General features: G+C 42.3%; 1 protein-coding gene and 1 pseudogene across 4 annotated transcripts in view; one reads left to right on the top strand and one right to left on the bottom strand.

Annotated features, from left to right (window-relative positions):
• TTC28 (tetratricopeptide repeat domain 28) overlaps positions 1-18,610 on the top strand; it is a 700,068-nt gene that overhangs the window by 307,261 nt on the left and 374,197 nt on the right. The window lies entirely within an intron of this gene.
• Positions 13,993-16,131, bottom strand: LOC149119864 (uncharacterized; annotated as a pseudogene). Its single transcript, XR_016227279.1, has one exon. The product of XR_016227279.1 is annotated as an uncharacterized LOC149119864 (transcript).

Here is an 18,610-nt window from a genome sequence, read left to right as displayed (position 1 = left end):
GGCCCAAGTCCTTGGGCCCCTGCACCGATGTGGGAGACCTGGAAGAAGCTCCTGGCTCCTGGCTTCGGATCAGCACAGCTCTGGCCATTGCGGCTATCTGGAGAGTGAACCAGCAGATGGAAGACCTCTCTCTCTCTTTTTCTCTGCCTCTGCCTCTGCTTCTGCCTCTGTAACTCTTTCAAATAATTATTTTAAAAAAAGTTTGAGTCTAAGAATTGAAGAAATTAGATTGTATTCTTGCTGAGTTTCTTATATTGAATTGTTTAAAATTTAGAAGACTGAAATAATACTACCAGAAAAGTGGACTGGAGAATTGGCATTATTGTTCTTATTTTATTATTTAATGCTTTATTAATAATATAATAATATTAATAAAATTAACTGTATTGTTCTATTTTAATATTTATTATGTGAATATTTTAGCCAATATTTATATATTAAGTAAAAAAGTTCATTTAGATCTTAATCACCTTGGCCAATATGGTCTCTAACTTGAAGGCTCTATTTTTTTTCCAGACTGAGAATGAGTAGCTTACTAGCTTTAAAGATTTTGCTTTGCATTAAGCTTTGTATATGGATAAGGAAATGTTTTCAAGTACAAGGTGGTAGTGTTACTGCTGTTGTTGCCACTGCTACTACTTCCCTGCTACATGGAGCTGTGTGTGTGATCAGGGGCTTAGTAGAGGAGGCCTGGCACTTTTTGAAATATTGAGCAGGACTTGAGCAGGGAGAGATAGGTTTAAGTAAAAAACTGCTTGATGATCGTTTCCAATTTGGTGCTAATTTAGACACACCAGCTGAAGACCAGCTGAAGCTGAGTTACCTAAATTTGGCCTAGGAATTAGATAAGGTGAAAACTTACTGAAATGGAAATATGAAGATTGTTTGCTTTAAAAAGCCTGTTGCAGAAGAGTATGTAGAGTATAATGTTATTTTGGTGAAAATGTGTATAGGAATATGTATCTATAGGACAGAGGGAAAGACTACTAGGATGTACACAGGATGTGAACAGTGCTGATCTCGGGATGATAGAACTGGGAAGCATGGTTTTAAATTGTTTTGTTTATCTGTGTTTTCAATTTTCTGTAATGTACACACTTCTATTTTTATTATAGATGGCTGTTTTAAAAATTTGTTGTTGAAGAAAACTGGTAAATTCTCTTCTTGGTTGTGGATGAGGAAGGGTTGTGGGCAAGGCAAGAGATGAGGTACTTTGAAGGTCTCCAAGATACAGACTATTAATAGCACCTCGTTTGATAATAAACATTCAAGATGAAAAAATTCTTATCTTTGAACTGACAGTATTTAAGATAAATTTGTCAACCTGTATGATTCTGGAAGTTTACTTTCCTAATTATGTCTTAAACTGATAATGAAATAAGTTTCTATTTTCAGATTATACACAGATTGTCCTAGTAAGAGCTCAGAAATGAGCTGGGTGGCTGGGGAAGCCAGCCTGGGATTTCAATTTTATAGAGATAATGCAGAGTTCATGGAATTAAGAGTTTGGCAGAAATCCCCAAGATTTAAGAAATTTCAAACAAAGGCTGACAGGAGACAGTTGGCTGGAGAATGAAAAAGTCTGGTGGAGTTGAAGTGCATCATATATTAGGATCACAATGCAATGAATTTTCATTGCCAAATTGCTAGAGCTAAAATCTAAAACACAGAAAAAAGGTTGTTTTTGTTTCTTTAGTCCATATTTCAGTTTTAAAACCACATTATATATGAACCAGTTATTGTAGTTCTGTTTTTCTAAATTGAAATGGAAAGAAGAATACAGAAATGATGAAGTAGAAATTAGAAGGAGGAATAATGACAAAAGTCTGATGATAGGTAATAAGGAAGTCTTGTTTATTTTCAGAGAAATATTATTTTGAATCTACTTCTTATTTTGGGGGTAGGTTCCGAAGTCAGTATGTAAAGTGAAAAATGGAATAGTCAAAATTGCCTTGAAAAATCCATTTAGAGACCCAGGTGGAGTTCCAGGCTTCTGGCTTGGGTCTGCTCCAGCCCAGCCATTTCAGCCATTTGGGGAGTGAACCAGCAAATGGAAGATCCATCTCTTTTTCTCTCTTTCTCTCTTTCTCTCTCTCTAAACCTTCCTTTTAAATTAATAAAATAGGGGGCTGGCACTGTGGCACAGCAGGTTAACGCCCTGGCCAAGTGCCAACATCCCATATGGGTGCCGGTTCTAATCCCGGCTTCTCCACTTCCGATCCAGCTCTCTGCTATGGCCTGAGATAGCAGTAGAAGATGGCCCAAGCCTTGGGTGCCTTCACCCGTGTGGGAGACCTGGAAAAAAGCTCCTGGCTCCTGGCTTCGGATAGGCGCAGCTCTGGCCATTGCCGCCATCTGGGGAGTGAACCAGCAGATGGAAGACCTCTCTCTCTGTCTCTTTCTCTCTCTGTAACTCTCTCAAATAAATAAAATAAACCTTTAAAAAAATAAAATCTATCTGCAGCACTTGAAAAAAATTAATAAAATAAATCTTTTAAAATGACAGAGTTACAGAGAGAGAGAGAGAGAGAGAGAGAGAGAGAGAGGTCTTCCAACTGTTGGTTCACTCCCCAAATTGCCACAATGGGCTCTGGGCTCCCATGTAGGTAGCAGGGATTCAAACACTTGAGCCATCACTCAGCTGCTTCCCAGATGCATTAGCAGGGACCTGGATTGGCAGTAGAGTAGCTGGGACTAGAATTGGTACTCTGATACAGGATGTGGGTGTCCCAATAGCAACTTAACCAGCCGTGCCACAATGCCCACCTTATGCTTCTCTTTCCTGTTTCCGTATTTTCTTCTCCTTTTCCTCATATTCTTTCTTTTTCTCTTCTCTGATATTTTTCCGTTCTTCTGCACATCTCTTCCCTTCTGCACAATCTCTCTGTCCATCTCTCCTGAACGCATATATGGGGCCACCATTGTCATTTGAGGGCCATAGTTTTCAGGAGGACCGTCTCAGGCACTTAACAAGATCCTCTGGTTTGGGAGTAGGGCAGGGGCCAGTGTTTTAGCATGACTGAAATTATACTGCATTTTACAAGTTCCTTGTTCCTTGGGCCATTTAGTCTTGGGACAACAGTGTTCCCTTGAAGATTGATCTGAAATGGGCTCTGAGGGGCTCAGTCTGGTCTAGGTGCCTCATATTTCGTCTTAGTTCACAAATTCTAGGAACGTATGTGATTCTGGAGCTTATTATTAGACTACCTTAGACTTGGGATGCACTCAGGGGTCCTGGACTGCAAGCCTTCTGGAATATTGAAGGAATAGTCTCTAAGGTAGAATTCATGTGACCTGGATTTCCTTTGTAGAGTCTGAGAAGCTGTGTCTTAGAGAATAAGGAGCACTGCGTAAGGAATCAAAACTTGGCTTTGCAGTACCACTTATTAGCTCTGTGATCTTTTTTTTTTTAAGATTTTTATTTTATTTATTTGAAAGAGTTACAGAGAGAGAGAGAGAGAGACAGAGAGAGAGAGAGAGAGGTCTTCCATCCGCTGGTTCACTCCCCAGATGGCCACAACAGCCAGAGCTACGCCAATCTGAAGCCAGGAGCCAGGAGCTTCTTCTGGGTCTCCTGCATGGGTGCAGGGGCCCAAGGACTTGGGCCATCTTCTACTGCTTTCCCAGGCCATCGCAGAGAGCTGGATTGGAAGAGGAGCAGCCAGGACTAGAACTGGCGCCCATATGGGATGCCAGTGCTTCAGGCCAGGGCTTTAACCTGCTTTGCCACAGCACTGGCCCCAGCTCTGCAGTCTTTTGTCAATGTTTCTCAGCTTTTTATATTTGTGACACATTTTCTAACAATAGAATCTTATTGACACAATTGAAGAGAATAAGACTCAGAACAGCACTAACAAATCTGTATTGGTTCAGGAGAGTTACACAAGGAAGATCAGAATCTTGGTGCCTGTTAAAGCATCCTTAAATATTCATTAAATTGCATTTTTAATTATTACTTTTATTCTTTTTTATTTTTTTATTTTTATTTTTTGACAGGCAGAGTGGACAGTGAGAGAGAGAGACAGAGAGAAAGGTCTTCCTTTGCCGTTGGTTCACCCTCCAATGGCCGCTGCGGCCAGCGCACTGCGGCCGGTGCACCGCGCTGATCCGATGGCAGGAGCCAGGAGCCAGGTGCTTTTCCTGGTCTCCCATGGGGTGCAGGGCCCAAGCACCTGGGCCATCCTCCACTGCACTCCCTGGCCACAGCAGAGAGCTGGCCTGGAAGAGGGGCAACCGGGACAGAATCCGGTGCCCCGACCGGGACTAGAACCCCGTGTGCCGGCACCGCTAGGCGGAGGATTAGCCTAGTGAGCCGCGGCGCCGGCCATTACTTTTATTCTTAATAGTGGATTGCTTTGCTACACTTCTCTGTGCAAGTGCAGACGTCCTGGCTGTGGTCTTGGTGGATGTCATCGTGTACAGAGGAATAAGGTGGATGTTTGTTGCTTCTGATAAGTTTGGAAGGAGATCAGGGGTCGAAAGACACCCAGAGATTTAGGTACTCTCTTTCGGGAAGCATTCTTCCTAAATGCAGTCAACTGCGTTATCCGCTTGTGTAAGTAGAGTACAGCATTTTGCTTAGTCTGGCTTGAGATATTCTGGGTGTTTTTTATTATTACAGTGCATCTGTTGGAAGCTCTTCCACAACCTTATAGATTTCATTTTCTGTAATTGGAATGGGGAGAGAGGAAGAAAGCAAGAGTTACTTGGCATTCTTGCCTTTCAGAGCTGTGGGTTATTGATTCAGGGGCCTAGAATAGTAATGCTTGGAAGTAAAGATTCTCTTGGGAACACCTATGTTAAAGGGCAAAGGGAAAATGATTAGAATTTAAATCTCCAGACTCCACTGAATTTGTGGCTTCATTAAAAAAGGGGGAGAGAAGGAAATGATACAGGCTGCTGCTGTAGGCTTTGTTTAACACTTGCATCCACAAACTGATAACTCAGAATCACAGCCTTTATACGTTGGCCAATTGTGAAGAGACGGCCAGCAGACAGACTGCTTTTACTGTCCCATGTCAGTTTGAGCCAATCAATACTAGTGAAATATCTCTTATTTTCTAAGGGAAATGTAACCTTTGGCTTTCTTTGAGCTAGTGAGATCTCTTCTGCCTGTTTGTGGAACATGTAATCACCAAATTACACACATACTTTGTTCTTTGATGTGCCACTCTTTAGAAATTCTATTTCCCCATAGTCAGGGTTTCCTTTCAGACTATTTATCTGATGCCTAGCGCTGCTCCCTTTAACAGTACATTCTTCTAGCCTATATATTTGTAGAGGGGAACAATGTGGAGCAAGAGGAAGAATATTGGACTGTAATGACAGGTTCTGCCACCGACAGTTGTGTGACCTTGAACAAATCACTTAACTTCTCTGAGTGCCTATTTCTTTGTGTTTAAAGTGAAGAACTGGAGTTATTGGCTTCTGAATTTTATTTGAGGCTGGAAATTGTCTTTCTACAAAATCAAATGTGGTCTGGTTAACCCCCTAACCTCAGATAATCAAAAAATAAGACCTATTTTCATTTGGAATGTCTAATATCTTCATAGAAAGATCCTCTAGTTTATTGGTTAAGAGCATGGGTTCTGAGCCTACAGTGCCTGTGATGGAATCCTTGCTGTGCTATTTACTAGTTGAAAGTTGATCCTGGCTAGATAATCAATCTCTGGGCCTCACTACCCTCATCTATAAAAGGATGATATTAATGATGCCCCCTTCTAGAGTTCATAGGGTTAAATTAGGTAATAAATGTAAAGTTCTTATTTTAGTGCCCCATGCATAAATACTTAATAAGTGTTAATTTGTTGTTTTCCAAGTGAATATGCCTCCCTAATGATTCTACTTAAATAAATATTTAATGCTGCATATATTTTCAGAGCACATCTCAACAGATAAAAAAGGCTACTGAAAGTTTTTGGAGTGGCAGGGGACTGCCACCGTAGAGTTATAAATATGGAACAATATGTAAGAAGAGAACAGAAGGTTAAACACAGTAAATACAGTTGCTAACTTTATTCATTTTTTCGGTCTGCAAGGAGTTCCAACCAGTACTTGCATCTATTTCAAAGTCTGTTTTAATATCCTTTTGTGAACACAGCTGTGAGAAGAGGCATTGCGGTACTGAAACACCAGCAGACCTGGCATTCGGGCATTGTGACCTTAGACCAGGTACTTTCTCACTGTAGGATTTAATTTTCTCATGTGCAAATGAGGTGGCTAGAATATCTAATCTCTACTAAGGTATCTTTGGGTGGATCTTTTATAGTTCTTGGTTTTAGGGCCTAAAAGTGTTAACTCGACAATTTTTCATGTGTCTGCATTGGTCGTGGTTGTGAACACTGAAGATTCTTAGGGCTTCTCTGTGACATCAGTGCCTTCCCTGATTTTGTTTGCTCACATCCAAATGGTGACTTGGCCTTGAGCGTGTGGTGTTTAAAAATGTTGGTGCTTGTGTTTGAATGCATTTTGTACTGTAGATAACTCTCTTCAACAGCAGGTATCAGAGATGAGATAGCACTACCGGCACATGGAAATTGTTTCACAGGATTTATATCAATGCACAGTAACAATGAATATTGGTATTGTTGTTATTTTAGAAAGAAATATGTCAAGGCCAGCACTGTGGTGTAGCGGTTAAAGCTGCCATCTGCAGTGCTGGCATACCTTATGGGGCTGGTTCGAGTCCGGGCTGCTTCACTTCTGATCTAGCTCCCTTCTAATGCTCTGGGAAAGCAGTAGAAGATGGCCCAAGTCCTTGGGCTTCTGCACTCACATGGGAGACCCCAATGAAGCTCCAGGCTTGTGACTTCATGTGGGGTTTCTCAAATGAGGTGACAGGACACGGGAGCATCCATTCTAAGAGCACGCCGCTGGATAGCCTTGTGCTCCCACTTTTATTTAGAGGGTACCAACAATTCTACCATTGGAATTCTGTCTGGTGGTCTATGGGAAAGAAGGAGGGAAATGATTAATTTACTTTCTTTTCAAAGAATTATGTATGGCAGATATTAGATATGTTAAAAATTGATGAATCCTGTTGCTGTGTCTGTGAAAATATGCATATATGCACACACATCTCTAATTTGGGTCACAGTAGCATTGTCAGACCTGATTGGGCACAGTATAAAATTGAGACTCAAGTCCCTGCCTGAGGACATAAAATTAAAAGTGTAGAGACTTTCTCTTAAAATGGGATGTTGGTTATTCATCTTTTTGACAATAAATATATCATTTAAAGCTAGTTCAAGCAGGAGTCATAGTTAGTGTTATGGTTCCAACATGTTTCTGACTATTTGAGGAAGAGAGAAACAAAATATCGAGCTACTGGGGACAATATAATATCCTGAAGGCTGAAATTCATACATTATTGAAGTGCTGTGTGTTCTACATGCTATAGGTTTCATGAAAACAAAGCAAGAGACCACCCTCATTATGAAGATTGGGCAGTAGCCCAAGCAGCTGTGAAACTGAATAGAAAACTCTTGCTGTTTGTCTCAGCTTTTCAATTCATTTTGTGTGGAAGTTTAACATCTCCAAGAAGAGAGGTCACATTGCTTATTGGGGTTTGGGAGCCATACCGATACTGTTGCACATTAACTCTTTTTATAACAGTGAAATTGAATCTCCTATTAGCAGAAACTATGTAATGATTTTAGTGTGATGAATGGAAACCTTAGCAGGGACAGACTCCTTATATGGACCTGAGGGTTTTTAGGAATCCCAGATTTGGAGAGACCAATTGATTTTACATTTAGGATCATTGGAACAATGACAAAATCAAATGCTTCTAGTTGTTTCAAATATGCATGAAATAACTTGTAAGTTGCTATATATTCAATGCACTATATTAGTGACTGTGGGTAATCAGGCATTTATTATCCAACATATATAACATGATATGTGCATTCTACAAACTTGTTCACTAAAAATTACAAAGCTTATGGAAAAAGGAGGTCTGGGTGCAGATGACTCAAAATCTATGCAATTTTGAGTAAGCATTGTGACATAATTTGAGTTGAGCACCAACTTGGGATGCCCACATTCCATATTGGAGTGACAGTTCAGTTCCCAACTTCTCATCACTTCTGTTTCAGCTTCTCATTAATGTGCTTGGGAGGCAGTAGATGGTGGCCCACATGCTTAGATTCCTGCCGTCCATGTGGGAGACTCAGATGGAGTCTGTGGCTTCTGGCTTTGGGGTGGCCCTCTTCTGGCTGTTGTGAGCATTTGGAAAGTGAACCAGCAGATGGAAGACCAACCTCTCTCCCTTTCTCTGTCTCTCTCTGTCACTATGCCTTTCAAGTAAATTAGTAAACCATAAAGAAAATTTTTGTAACTTTGAATCAGGAAATAAAAAAGTAAAAGCTTGGATAACTCAGGCAGATAGCTCAGCTCAGATTGGGTGAAAGTGCCATAAGTTGTTTTAAAAATGACAAAGAAGGAAGTAGGAGTTACTCAAATGAGAACCAGGAATTATGCCTCTCAGCCTTGTGTCCAGCCATTCACTTTAAATTTTCCTCAAATGGAAAATTTTCTTTCTGAATTGTATTATACTACTCCTGTTCCTTTTGCCTAGAGAGAAAAAAAATCACACATGAACCAGTACAGCTTCCATGTTCTATTGATATGAGCTAAGTGGTGCTTTAAAAAGCATGTGTGGTAACAGAACAGATTATAAAAAAGACATGAACTTAACCTACATGGAATAGAACATCTAGTTGAAAATAAGAGAAATAAAGTTAAATGATGAGAGGTTTAATGGCTCAAAGTAACAATGCAAGAAATGACAAAATGCAGTGTATGGTTGTCAAATGATTAATGCATATAGGATTGTTCTAGAAATTTAGAGGTAAGGAAAGAGCTCTTCAGAAGGAGATGGTCAGGAACAACTAGCTTAATCAAAGATTTTAGTTCCCTTTTCCAATCCCAGAACTTTCAGGGTGAAGCTAAGTAAGAGCAACATTTAACTTATGCTTCTGAGGTGTTAAAGATTCTATGGCTATTAAATACTTAGTGTTCTCTCTCTCATGCTTCTTCCATTTCATTCCAAGGCATTTAAAAAAAAGTCTCCAAGTAGAATACTTTATGGAGTCATAATTTGAAAAGAATACCTATGTTTCACTCGGTGCTCATTCAAAGATAAATATTTTAGGAATGAATCTGTAACTTTCTCTTCCAGGGTTGAGTAACTGGTGATCGTATAGGCAGTAAATTCAGTTCAATGGAAGAGACTTTTCCTGAATTCCAAGTGTTGCACATCATTGTGCTAAATGCTGAACAAGTCATGGTCCTAGTCTATCAGAGAGAGAGGAAAAGACGCATGAACAAAGTAACAGGATGGTGTAAGAGAAAGAGAAATGCTAACTGGTGTAAAACTGGGGAAGTTTTATGGCAAAAATAAGATTTGAGCCGGGCTTAGAGAGATTGAAAAGTAGTGGCAGATGTGTAGCAGGGGAAAACTATTTTTGGCAGAGGTAAAGCAAATAACAGAAATAAGAAAATAAAAATATGGTCTGAAAAAGTGAGTAGAATTATGGGTGGAGTAGAGATAGCAGGGTGGCTAGTGGATGGGTGTATTTAGTGAATGATAAGGTTGGAAAATAGGCTGGAGTCAAATTGTGGAAGCATTTGGATACCTGATTGGAGAATTATTCTCTTGGTCACCCAATATTTAATGAGAACCAAGTACCTAATATATGCAATGGGGATTCAGAACTGAATAAAACAAAATCCCTGTTTTCATGGAGCTTATATTATTTTTTTTAAGATTTATTTTAGGGGCTGGTGCTGTGATATAGCAGATAAAGTCACCAGGTACAGTGTCGGCATCCCATGTGGGTGCCAGTTCAAGTCCCAGCTGCTCCACTTCCAATCCAGCTCTGTGTTGTGGCCTGGGAAAGCAGTAGAAGATGGCCTAGGTCCTTGGGCCCCTGCACCCATGTGGGAGACCAGGAAGAAGCTCCTGACTCCTAGCTTTGAATCAATCAGCCCAGCTCTGGCCGTTGCAGCCATCTGGGGAGTGAACCAGCAGATGGAAGATTCCCCCCCCACCCCACCTTTCAAATAAATAAATAAATCTTTTTTTTAAAAAAAAGAACTTGTGGGATACAGCAAAAGCAGTGTTAAGGGGAAAGTTTATAGCAATTGGTGCCTGTAGTAATTGGTGGCTACATCAAGAAATTGGAAAGGCACCAAATGAATGAGCTATCAATGCATCTCAAGGATCTAGAAAAACAATAGCAAACCAAAGCCACAACTAGTAGGAGAAAAGAAATAATTAAAATTAGAGAAGAAATCAACAAAATTGAATCAAAAATATTACAAAAGATCAGCAAATCAAAGAGCTGGTTTTTTGAAAAAATAAATAAATAAATAAATAAATAAACAAAATTGACACACCATTGGCCCAACTAACCAAACAAAGAAAGGGAAGACCCAAATCAATAAAATTAGAGATGAAAAAGGAAATGTAACAGACAACACAGAAATAAAAAGAGTCATTAGAAATTACTACAAAGAGCTGTACGCCAACAAAACCAGGAAACCTAGAAGAAATGGCCGGTGTCGTGGCTCACTGCAGCGCCGGCACACAGGGTTCTAGTCCCAGTCGAGGCGCCGGATTCTGTCCCGGTTGCCCCTCTTCCAGTCCAGCTCTCTGCTGTGGCCCGGGAGTGCAGTGGAGGATGGCCCAGGTCCTTGGGCCCTGCACCTGCATGGGAGACCAGGAGAAGCACCTGGCTCCTGGCTTCGGATCAGTGCAGCGCACCGGCCGTAGTGACCATTTGGGGGGTGAACCAACGGCAAAAGGAACACCTTTCTCTCTGTCTCTCTCTCTCACTGTCCACTCTGCCTGTCAAAAAAAAAAAAAAAAAAAAAAAAAAAGAAACCTAGAAGAAATGGACAGATTCCTGGATACATACAACCTACCTAAATTGAGCCATGACGACATAGAAGACCTAAACAGACCCATTACCAAGACAGAAATTGAATCAGTAATAAAGACCCTCTAACAACGAAAAGGACCAGATGGCTTCCCTGCTGAATTCTACCAGACATTTTTAAAGAAGAGCTAACTTCAATTCTTCTCAATTATTCAAAACAGTTGAAAGGGAGGGAATCCTTCCAAATTCTTTCTATGAAGCCAGCATCACCTTAGTTCCTAAACCCAGAAAAGACGCAACGGAGAGAGAAACTACAGACCAATTTCCCTTAATTGTTAAATTAACAACAGGAGTCACTGTGCACTTACTTCCCATGCAGGACATCTGTCTTCAGTGAGTTGTATTATGAGAATTAACGGTAAAACTCGTTCTTAAATAGTTTTGCGTGTGTGTGTGTGTGTGTGCGTGTGTGTGTGAAAATTGTTGAAATCTTTACTTAGTATAGAGTTAGTCTTAAGTGTATATGGTAAATTGAAAATGAATCTTAATGGAGAATGGACTGGGAATAGGAGAGGGAGGATGAGGTGGAGTGGGAATGGGGGTGGGAGGGCAGGTATAGTGGGAAAAATCACTATATTCTGGGGCCAATGCTGTGGCATAGCAGGTAAAGCTGCCGCCTGCAGTGTCGACATCCCATATGGGCGCTGGTTTGAGATCCAACTGCTCCACTTCTGATTCAGCTCTCTGCTATGGCCTGGGAAAGCAGTAGAAGATGGCCCAAGTGTTTGGGCCTCTGCACCCACATGGAAGACCCGGAGAATTCTCCTGGCTCCTGGCTTTGCATAGGTGCAGCTCCAGCCATTGTGGCCATCTGGGAAGTGAACCAGTGGAAGGAAGACTCTCTCTCTCCCTCTCCCCCTCCCTCTCCCCCTCCCCCTCCCTCTCCCTCTCTCTGCCTCTCCTTCTCTGTGTAACTGTGACCTTGAAATAAAATAAATAAACCTTAAAAAAAAAAAAGAATCACTATATCCCTAAAGTTGTACTTATGAAATTTGTACTCATTAAATAATGAACACACAAAAAATTATTCTGGGGCCAGCACTGTGGCACAGTAGGTTAATCCTCTGCCTGTGGTGCTGGCATCCCATGTGAGCACTGGTTCAAGTCCAGGCTGCCCCTCTTCTGGTCCAGCTCTCTGCTGTGGCCTGGGAGAGCAGTAGACGATGGCCCAAGTGCTTGGGCCCGTTCGTCCACATAAGAGACCAGGAAGAAGCACCTGGCTCCTGGCTTCAGATCAGCGCAGCTTTGGCCATTGAAGCCATTTGGGGAGTGAATCAACGGAAGGAAGACCTTTCTCTCTGTCTCTTGTTCTCACTGTCTGTAACTCTACCTCTCAAATAAATAAAAAAAATTATTCTTCAAAACATAATATGGAGATGATTTGCTTAGTCATAAATTTATTTATTAATAAATGTACTGGGTACCTAATATTGCCAGTCAATATTCCATGTTAGGTTAAATATTGATGAATAAAGCAAAGTTTCTTCAGCTCAAAAAAAAGAGAGAGAGCGAGAGAGAAAATAATGGGCTGCCCATGATTGTAGTCGTAGACTGGTGAGGAGTGATTAGTTCTGGATATTGTTTTGAAAGTGTGACTACCTGGATTTTTTGAAGGACTAGATGTGGAATTTGAGACGAGGAATGGAGCCAAGTTATTTGGCCTGAGCAATTGGTAGATTGCAGTTGCCATTTATTGGGAAGGGAAAGAGTGTGGAAAAAGGTTTATAGGGAGGGAGGTTGGAATGAAGAGTTCAGTTTTTGGTGCCAACTAGACATGTAAGTAGGGATTTGAGTACACATTTAAAGCTCTTTAGAGTTATAACTTTGCGAGTTGTAGAGCCTTCCTTGTGGCACAGAGGGTAAAGCTGCTGCCTGTAACGCTGACATCCCAGGTGGGTGCCGCTTTGTGTTCCAGTTGCTCTACTTCTGCTCTTCCTCCCTGCTAATGGCCTGGGAAAGTCAGCAGAGGGTGGCCAAAGTTTTTGGGTCACTGCCACCCACATGGGAGACCCCAACAAAACTCTTGCCTCCTGGGTTTAGCCTGGCCCACCTCTGGCCTTTGCGGCCATCTGTGGGGAGTAAACCAGCAGAGGGAACATTCTCTCTCTCTCTTTCTCATTGTACCTTTCAAATAAGTAAATAAATCTTTTTTAAAAATTGTGAGTTTTATATTACAACTGTGGCCAGTTACCCCTAATATTTTGGGAAAACCTGGTGTGTGTTCTGGTTGCCAAAAGCATAAGGGGCCACCAGACTGAAGAAAGGGCCAGGCAAACCCAGGGTTACACAGAGCATAATTTATTGGGTATACTCACAGAAGTAGTCTTGCAGACCTGCACCTCGGGCAGTAGGAAAGGATTTACATGCTAAGCTAGACAAAAGTGGCCTGTGGCCAGCCAGAGTGTACCCAGACTTTCTCAGGCAATATTAAAAGGTCAGACTTCAGGTAAAGGGCATTTCAGGCATCAGTCCCTGGCAAAGGATGCTTTGTAGACTTTCTTAATGACTTTGTTTATTCTGTACTCTACAGATGAGTGCCAGTGTCACCGAGTGGTCAAGCGGGTGGTTTTGACCAAGATGACTACAGGCATGTCAATGTGGATCTCTACAGGGGATGTGGACAATTCAGGATAAGCATGTCATTACTGTGGGCAAAGCGATGTGTCTCAGACTCAACATTGTCATTATCATCAAAGAAAGTGAAAAATAAAGTGGCTGGCGCCATGGCTCACTAGGCACACCGGGTTCTAGTCCCGGTCAGGGCGCTGGATTCTGTCCGGGTTGCCCCTCTTCCAGGCCAGCTCTCTGCTATGGCCCGGGAGTGCAGTGGAGGATGGCCCAAGTGCTTGGGCCCTGCACCCCATGGGAGACCAGGAGAAGCACCTGGCTCCCACCTTCGGATCAGCGCGGTGCGCCGGCCCCAGCGCGCCAGCCGTGGCAGCCATTGGAGGGTGAACCAATGGCAAAAAGAAGACCTTTCTCTCTGTCTCTCTCTCTCTCACTGTCCACTTTGCCTGTCCAAAAAAAAAAAAAAAAAAAAAAAGTAAAGCAATAGAAGTAGAGGAGAGCCTAAATACCAGTCTTGGGTACTCCAGTGTCTGGAAAGATAATGTCCAGAATGAGGAAGGGCAGCGAAGAAGTGAGTGAAAAAATGAATGATGGATACTTTTGCTCTTTCTGCATCCAATTTTTTTAAAAGATTTATTTATTTATTTGAAAGAGTTACACAGGCAGAGAGAGGTCTTCCATCTGCTGGTTCACTCCCCAGATGGCTGCAACGGCCAGAGCTGTGCTGATCCAAAGCCAGGAGCCAGGAGCTTCTTCCAGGTCTCCCATGCAGGAGCAGGGGCCCAAGGACTCGGGCCATCTTCTACTGCTTTCCCAGGCCACAGCAGAGAGCTGGATTGGAAGTGGAGCAGCCGGAACTCAAACCGCACTCATATGGGATACTGGCACTGCAGGCGGCAGCTTTACCTGCTACACCACAGTGCCGACCTCTCCTGTATCTTTTTAAATGCACTTCTTCTATGGAAAGATGACAGGTTTTAGAAGAATAGAGAAAGAATGGAATCTTTGAGAATAAAAGAGAAAAATGTTTCAAGGATGAGGAAATCATTCCTCAAGCAAGATGAGATTTATCCTTGATCTCTGAATTTAACAACATGGAAGTCATTTGTGGTTCCTTAAAGCTCTGGTGAAGTTGGTGAAGAAAATGGAAGACAAGTAGTGGCAGTCAGAACAGACAGTTTCATGCATTTTGAAGTTCCCTTTTTATGTTCATGGTTCCACATCTTTCTGGTGAGTTTGCACTTTTATAATTAAAAAATGTGCCTCTGTATCTCTGCTTCGACTCTTTGTTTTCAATCCTTCTTTATTTTTCCCTCCTGTCTCAGGTTTATTTGCATCAACAGCACAAGAGAACACTCGCCCCATGTAGACAGCATCCCAGGGGTCACACCAGGCCTTCTGCCCCTGCACTGGCAGGCAAAGGCTGTTACTAGGGAGCCTTTGCAGAGAGCTGGACACCTTTGGGAGGAGCCTGAGCTGGAACTGGGGCTACAGGTGTGGCTTGGGCTGGGCTTTGGTTTGGGCCTGAGCCTTGAACTTATTTTGGGCCTGGCTTTGTGCTTGGTTTTGGCCTGGGCCTTGGTCTTGCTTTCAGCCTGAGGCTTGACCTTGCCTTTGATTTGAGCCTGAGGCTGGGCCTTTATTTGAGGCTCAGTCTTAGCCTTTGCCTTAGTCTTTGGCCGGGACAGCCTAAGACCCTTGGCAGTGGGGGCTCTAGCATGCTTCCCAAGCTTGGGATAGGCAATGTAGGCAAGTCATTTGAGCTTGTGGCTGACACCCTTTGAGATTGTGGGCTTAGCTTCCTTAGGCTTGACAAGGGCCTTGATGGCTTCAGCATGTGCACGCTCAGCCTTGGGCTTGTTGGCCTGCATCTTCTTCAGGCCCTTCTTGTTGTGCTGCTTAACAAAATGCGTGTTCCTCAGGAACTTGGGGTCTACCCCGTTAAGAGATTCATATCTTTGTGATTGGGGCTTCTTGATGCCGTTTCTGTGCCATCGGGACTGGTTGTGTGTGGTGTGGTTCTTGGGCTTGCCCACATGTCTGCACTGTAGCCCGTGGCTACTGAAGTGCCTAGGCCAGAAAAAGAAGTGAATCCCTTCTTTATTTGATACTGATATAGCCACTTGGGTATCCATTTGGTTTAGTGTTTTACTTTCCAGCTTTCATTTCATTTGACAATTAGGATGTTAAGTTAGATGTATTACACAGGCATGTGGATTTGGTTTAATGCTGTGCATCCCAGCTTTCTTGTTCATTTCATCATTTGCATTAGACAGCTGATGGACTCAGAAACAACGATCAGAGCCGGCGCCGTGGCTCAATAGGCTAATCCTCCACCTTGCGGCGCCGGCATACCGGGTTCTAGTCCCGGTCGGGGCGCCGGATTCTGTCCCGGTTGCCCCTCTTCCAGGCCAGCTCTCTGCTATGGCCAGGGAGTGCAGTGGAGGATGGCCCAGGTGCTTGGGCCCTGCACCCCATGGGAGACCAGGAAAAGCACCTGGCTCCTGGCTCCTGCCATCGGATCAGCGCGGTGCGCCGGCTGCAGCGGCGGCCATTGGAGGGTGAACCAACGGCAAAGGAAGACCTTTCTCTCTGTGTCTCTCTCTCTCACTGTCCACTCTGCCTATCAAAAATTTAAAAAAAAAAAAAAAAAAAAAAAAAAAAAAGAAACAACGATCAAAGGTCCAGTCTGTAGATAATCCCTCTGAAGAATCCAATCTACTCTGTTGTCTACACACTGAAGATGGCACAAAGTGAAAATCTTATTTGCTACACCCATTTTTGTCAGAAACAGCTTTGAGGATCAGGAAATATTCAGTGGATGATGTGGAGAGAGCAGTTCAGAAATTCTTGCCAAGTTCAACAGAGAGTAATGCCTTGGTGTAGTTGTCATAATTACTACTATGATACGTAGATTTGTATATGCGTATTTGTATCCTGAGGGGAAATGCAGAGAATGTACTTTACTTTGAAATTTGGTTGGTTTGGATGATAGTTTACCTTATTTCTTTTGATAGCCCAGATCAGACCAGCAGTCACGTTCCTGCATGATGACTGTGCCCATCCCTTAATGAGGCTCATGTTGCTAGTTACAGTGGAATAATTAAGTTCTACTGTTGGGTCTGGGCTGCTTCCACAATGCTAATTGTTTCGCTGCAAATCTGAATGTTGACTGTCCACTATGTCCATTTTATTCTTTAGCCAAATCACAGAGAATAGGCACTTTATCTTCCAGTGCCTCTTTCCTACCAGCACCCCTCTGATATGTCTTGGTGTAGTGTGGAGATTGAAGGGATGCTTTGATTCATTTTGATCTAATCTATCAGAGTATCAGAGAAAGAAATATTTTGGAAAAATAAATAGGATATAATTTTTAAAAGGAAAAAAATAGCCTTTAAAACTTGCAGTTTTCTTTGGCAGAAGAGTATTAACATCTGGTTACCAAACTGTGGTATCCTTAAGAGAACTGGAGTTGATTCAATTTCCAATAAAATATTGGATTAAGTGACTTTACTTGAGTTTGCATTATTTTTAAGTACATTTTTCAGTTCTGCTCTCCCTGTAATTTGCAGTTTGCATTTACTTGTAAGCAGTGATTTTAGTTTACATGATGAATCATTCTCTGTACCAACATTTGTAAGATACCACAGAAAAATATCATCAGAATGAAAATGCCAGGTTACTAAAATGCAGCAGACAGGGAGGCACCATCTGCTAATGAGGCAGCTCCAGCCTGGAATCCTTTTGTCGGAAGGGAGGAAATTGATGCTGTTGGGCACTGATCATGTACCAGGGACTCTGCGTGTTTTATCTCTTTTAGACTTACAGGATGCCTCTAAGGTAGGCTCATTCATTCTTTACAACAATCTGCTGGATCAAGAAGGGCAGATAATAGTGTCTATTGGACCAGTTGGGAATCTTAGGTGGAGTTTGTGAATTGCCTGAGATCAGAAAGCCAATCAGTGATGGAGCTGAGACCAAACCCCAAATTCCTCATTTCTAGTCTAATCATTACACTGGAATTCCTGATACTTTTTTTTTCATTTGTGTGTAAGAATGTGATGGTATCACTATAAGAAACTTCACTGGCTTATTTTTCTAGTTCTGTCTTCTTACCCACCATTCTCTTTCTGAACAGCTGCAAATGTAGTGCATATACTTGTATGTGTGTAATACCAAGGCAAATGCTGTCCTGTTCTGTAGGAGTTGATAGTAAGTGAGGTAAAATCGGTGTGAAGCCAATGCTTGGAGTGGCATTTTATAGGTGTTGACTTCCTAGGCCCCAGAGAACGTATGACTCATATGGTGACACGGTGGAAGAGCCAGGAATAGAGCACTCATTTGTGAAAATGAGGATAATAGGACATTCTTCTTGGCTTGTTGTGAGGATTATATGGGTTGTCAGATAACCCATGAATAAAGTATTTAGAACAGTATTTAGAACCTGGTACTGGGGCCAGCACTGTGACTCACTTGGTTAATCCTCCACCTGCAGTGCCGGCATCCCATGTGGGCACCGGGTTCTAGTCCTAGTTGCTCCTCTTCCGGTCCAGCTCTCTGCTGTGGCCCGGGAGTGCAGTGGAGGATGGCCCAGGTGCTTGGGCCCCTGCACCCACATGGGAGACCAGGAGAAGCACCTGGCTCCTGGCTTCGGATTGGTGCAGCGCCAGCCATAGCAGCCATTTGGGGAGTGAACCAGCGGAAGGAAGACCTTTCTCTCTGTCTCTCTCTCTCACTGTCTATAACTCTACCTGTCCAAAAAAAAAAAACAACAACAACAACAAAAAAACCCTGGTACAAGGTAGCTAACCAAAAATATTAGTTTCAGTTTCATTTTTTCCTGTTCTATAAAACAACCTCTTCAAATTGAAATGGGTAAAAAGGCTGAGAATTAAATATTTGCATCTCACAGATAGAAACAGTAGAGGAAGAAACTTACTTTTTGGAAATTTAACTAGAAAATTATTACTCTTTAGCAAAAGGAATGATTATAAGTCACTGAATTTTGTATGCAGGATATCATTGTTTTATTGGCCTGTTCCCTGTTAATTTCTCCTACGTTTCTAAATTTGTACATTTGTTGGAGTAGTCTTAGGATT

This window comes from Oryctolagus cuniculus, chromosome 21, assembly GCF_051225735.1.
Source record: "Oryctolagus cuniculus isolate XC-2025 breed Fujian yellow rabbit chromosome 21, ASM5122573v1, whole genome shotgun sequence".
NCBI lineage: Eukaryota > Metazoa > Chordata > Mammalia > Lagomorpha > Leporidae > Oryctolagus > Oryctolagus cuniculus.
The sequence above is the reverse complement of the archived record's forward strand: the minus strand, read 5'-3'. Positions and strand labels throughout refer to the sequence as shown.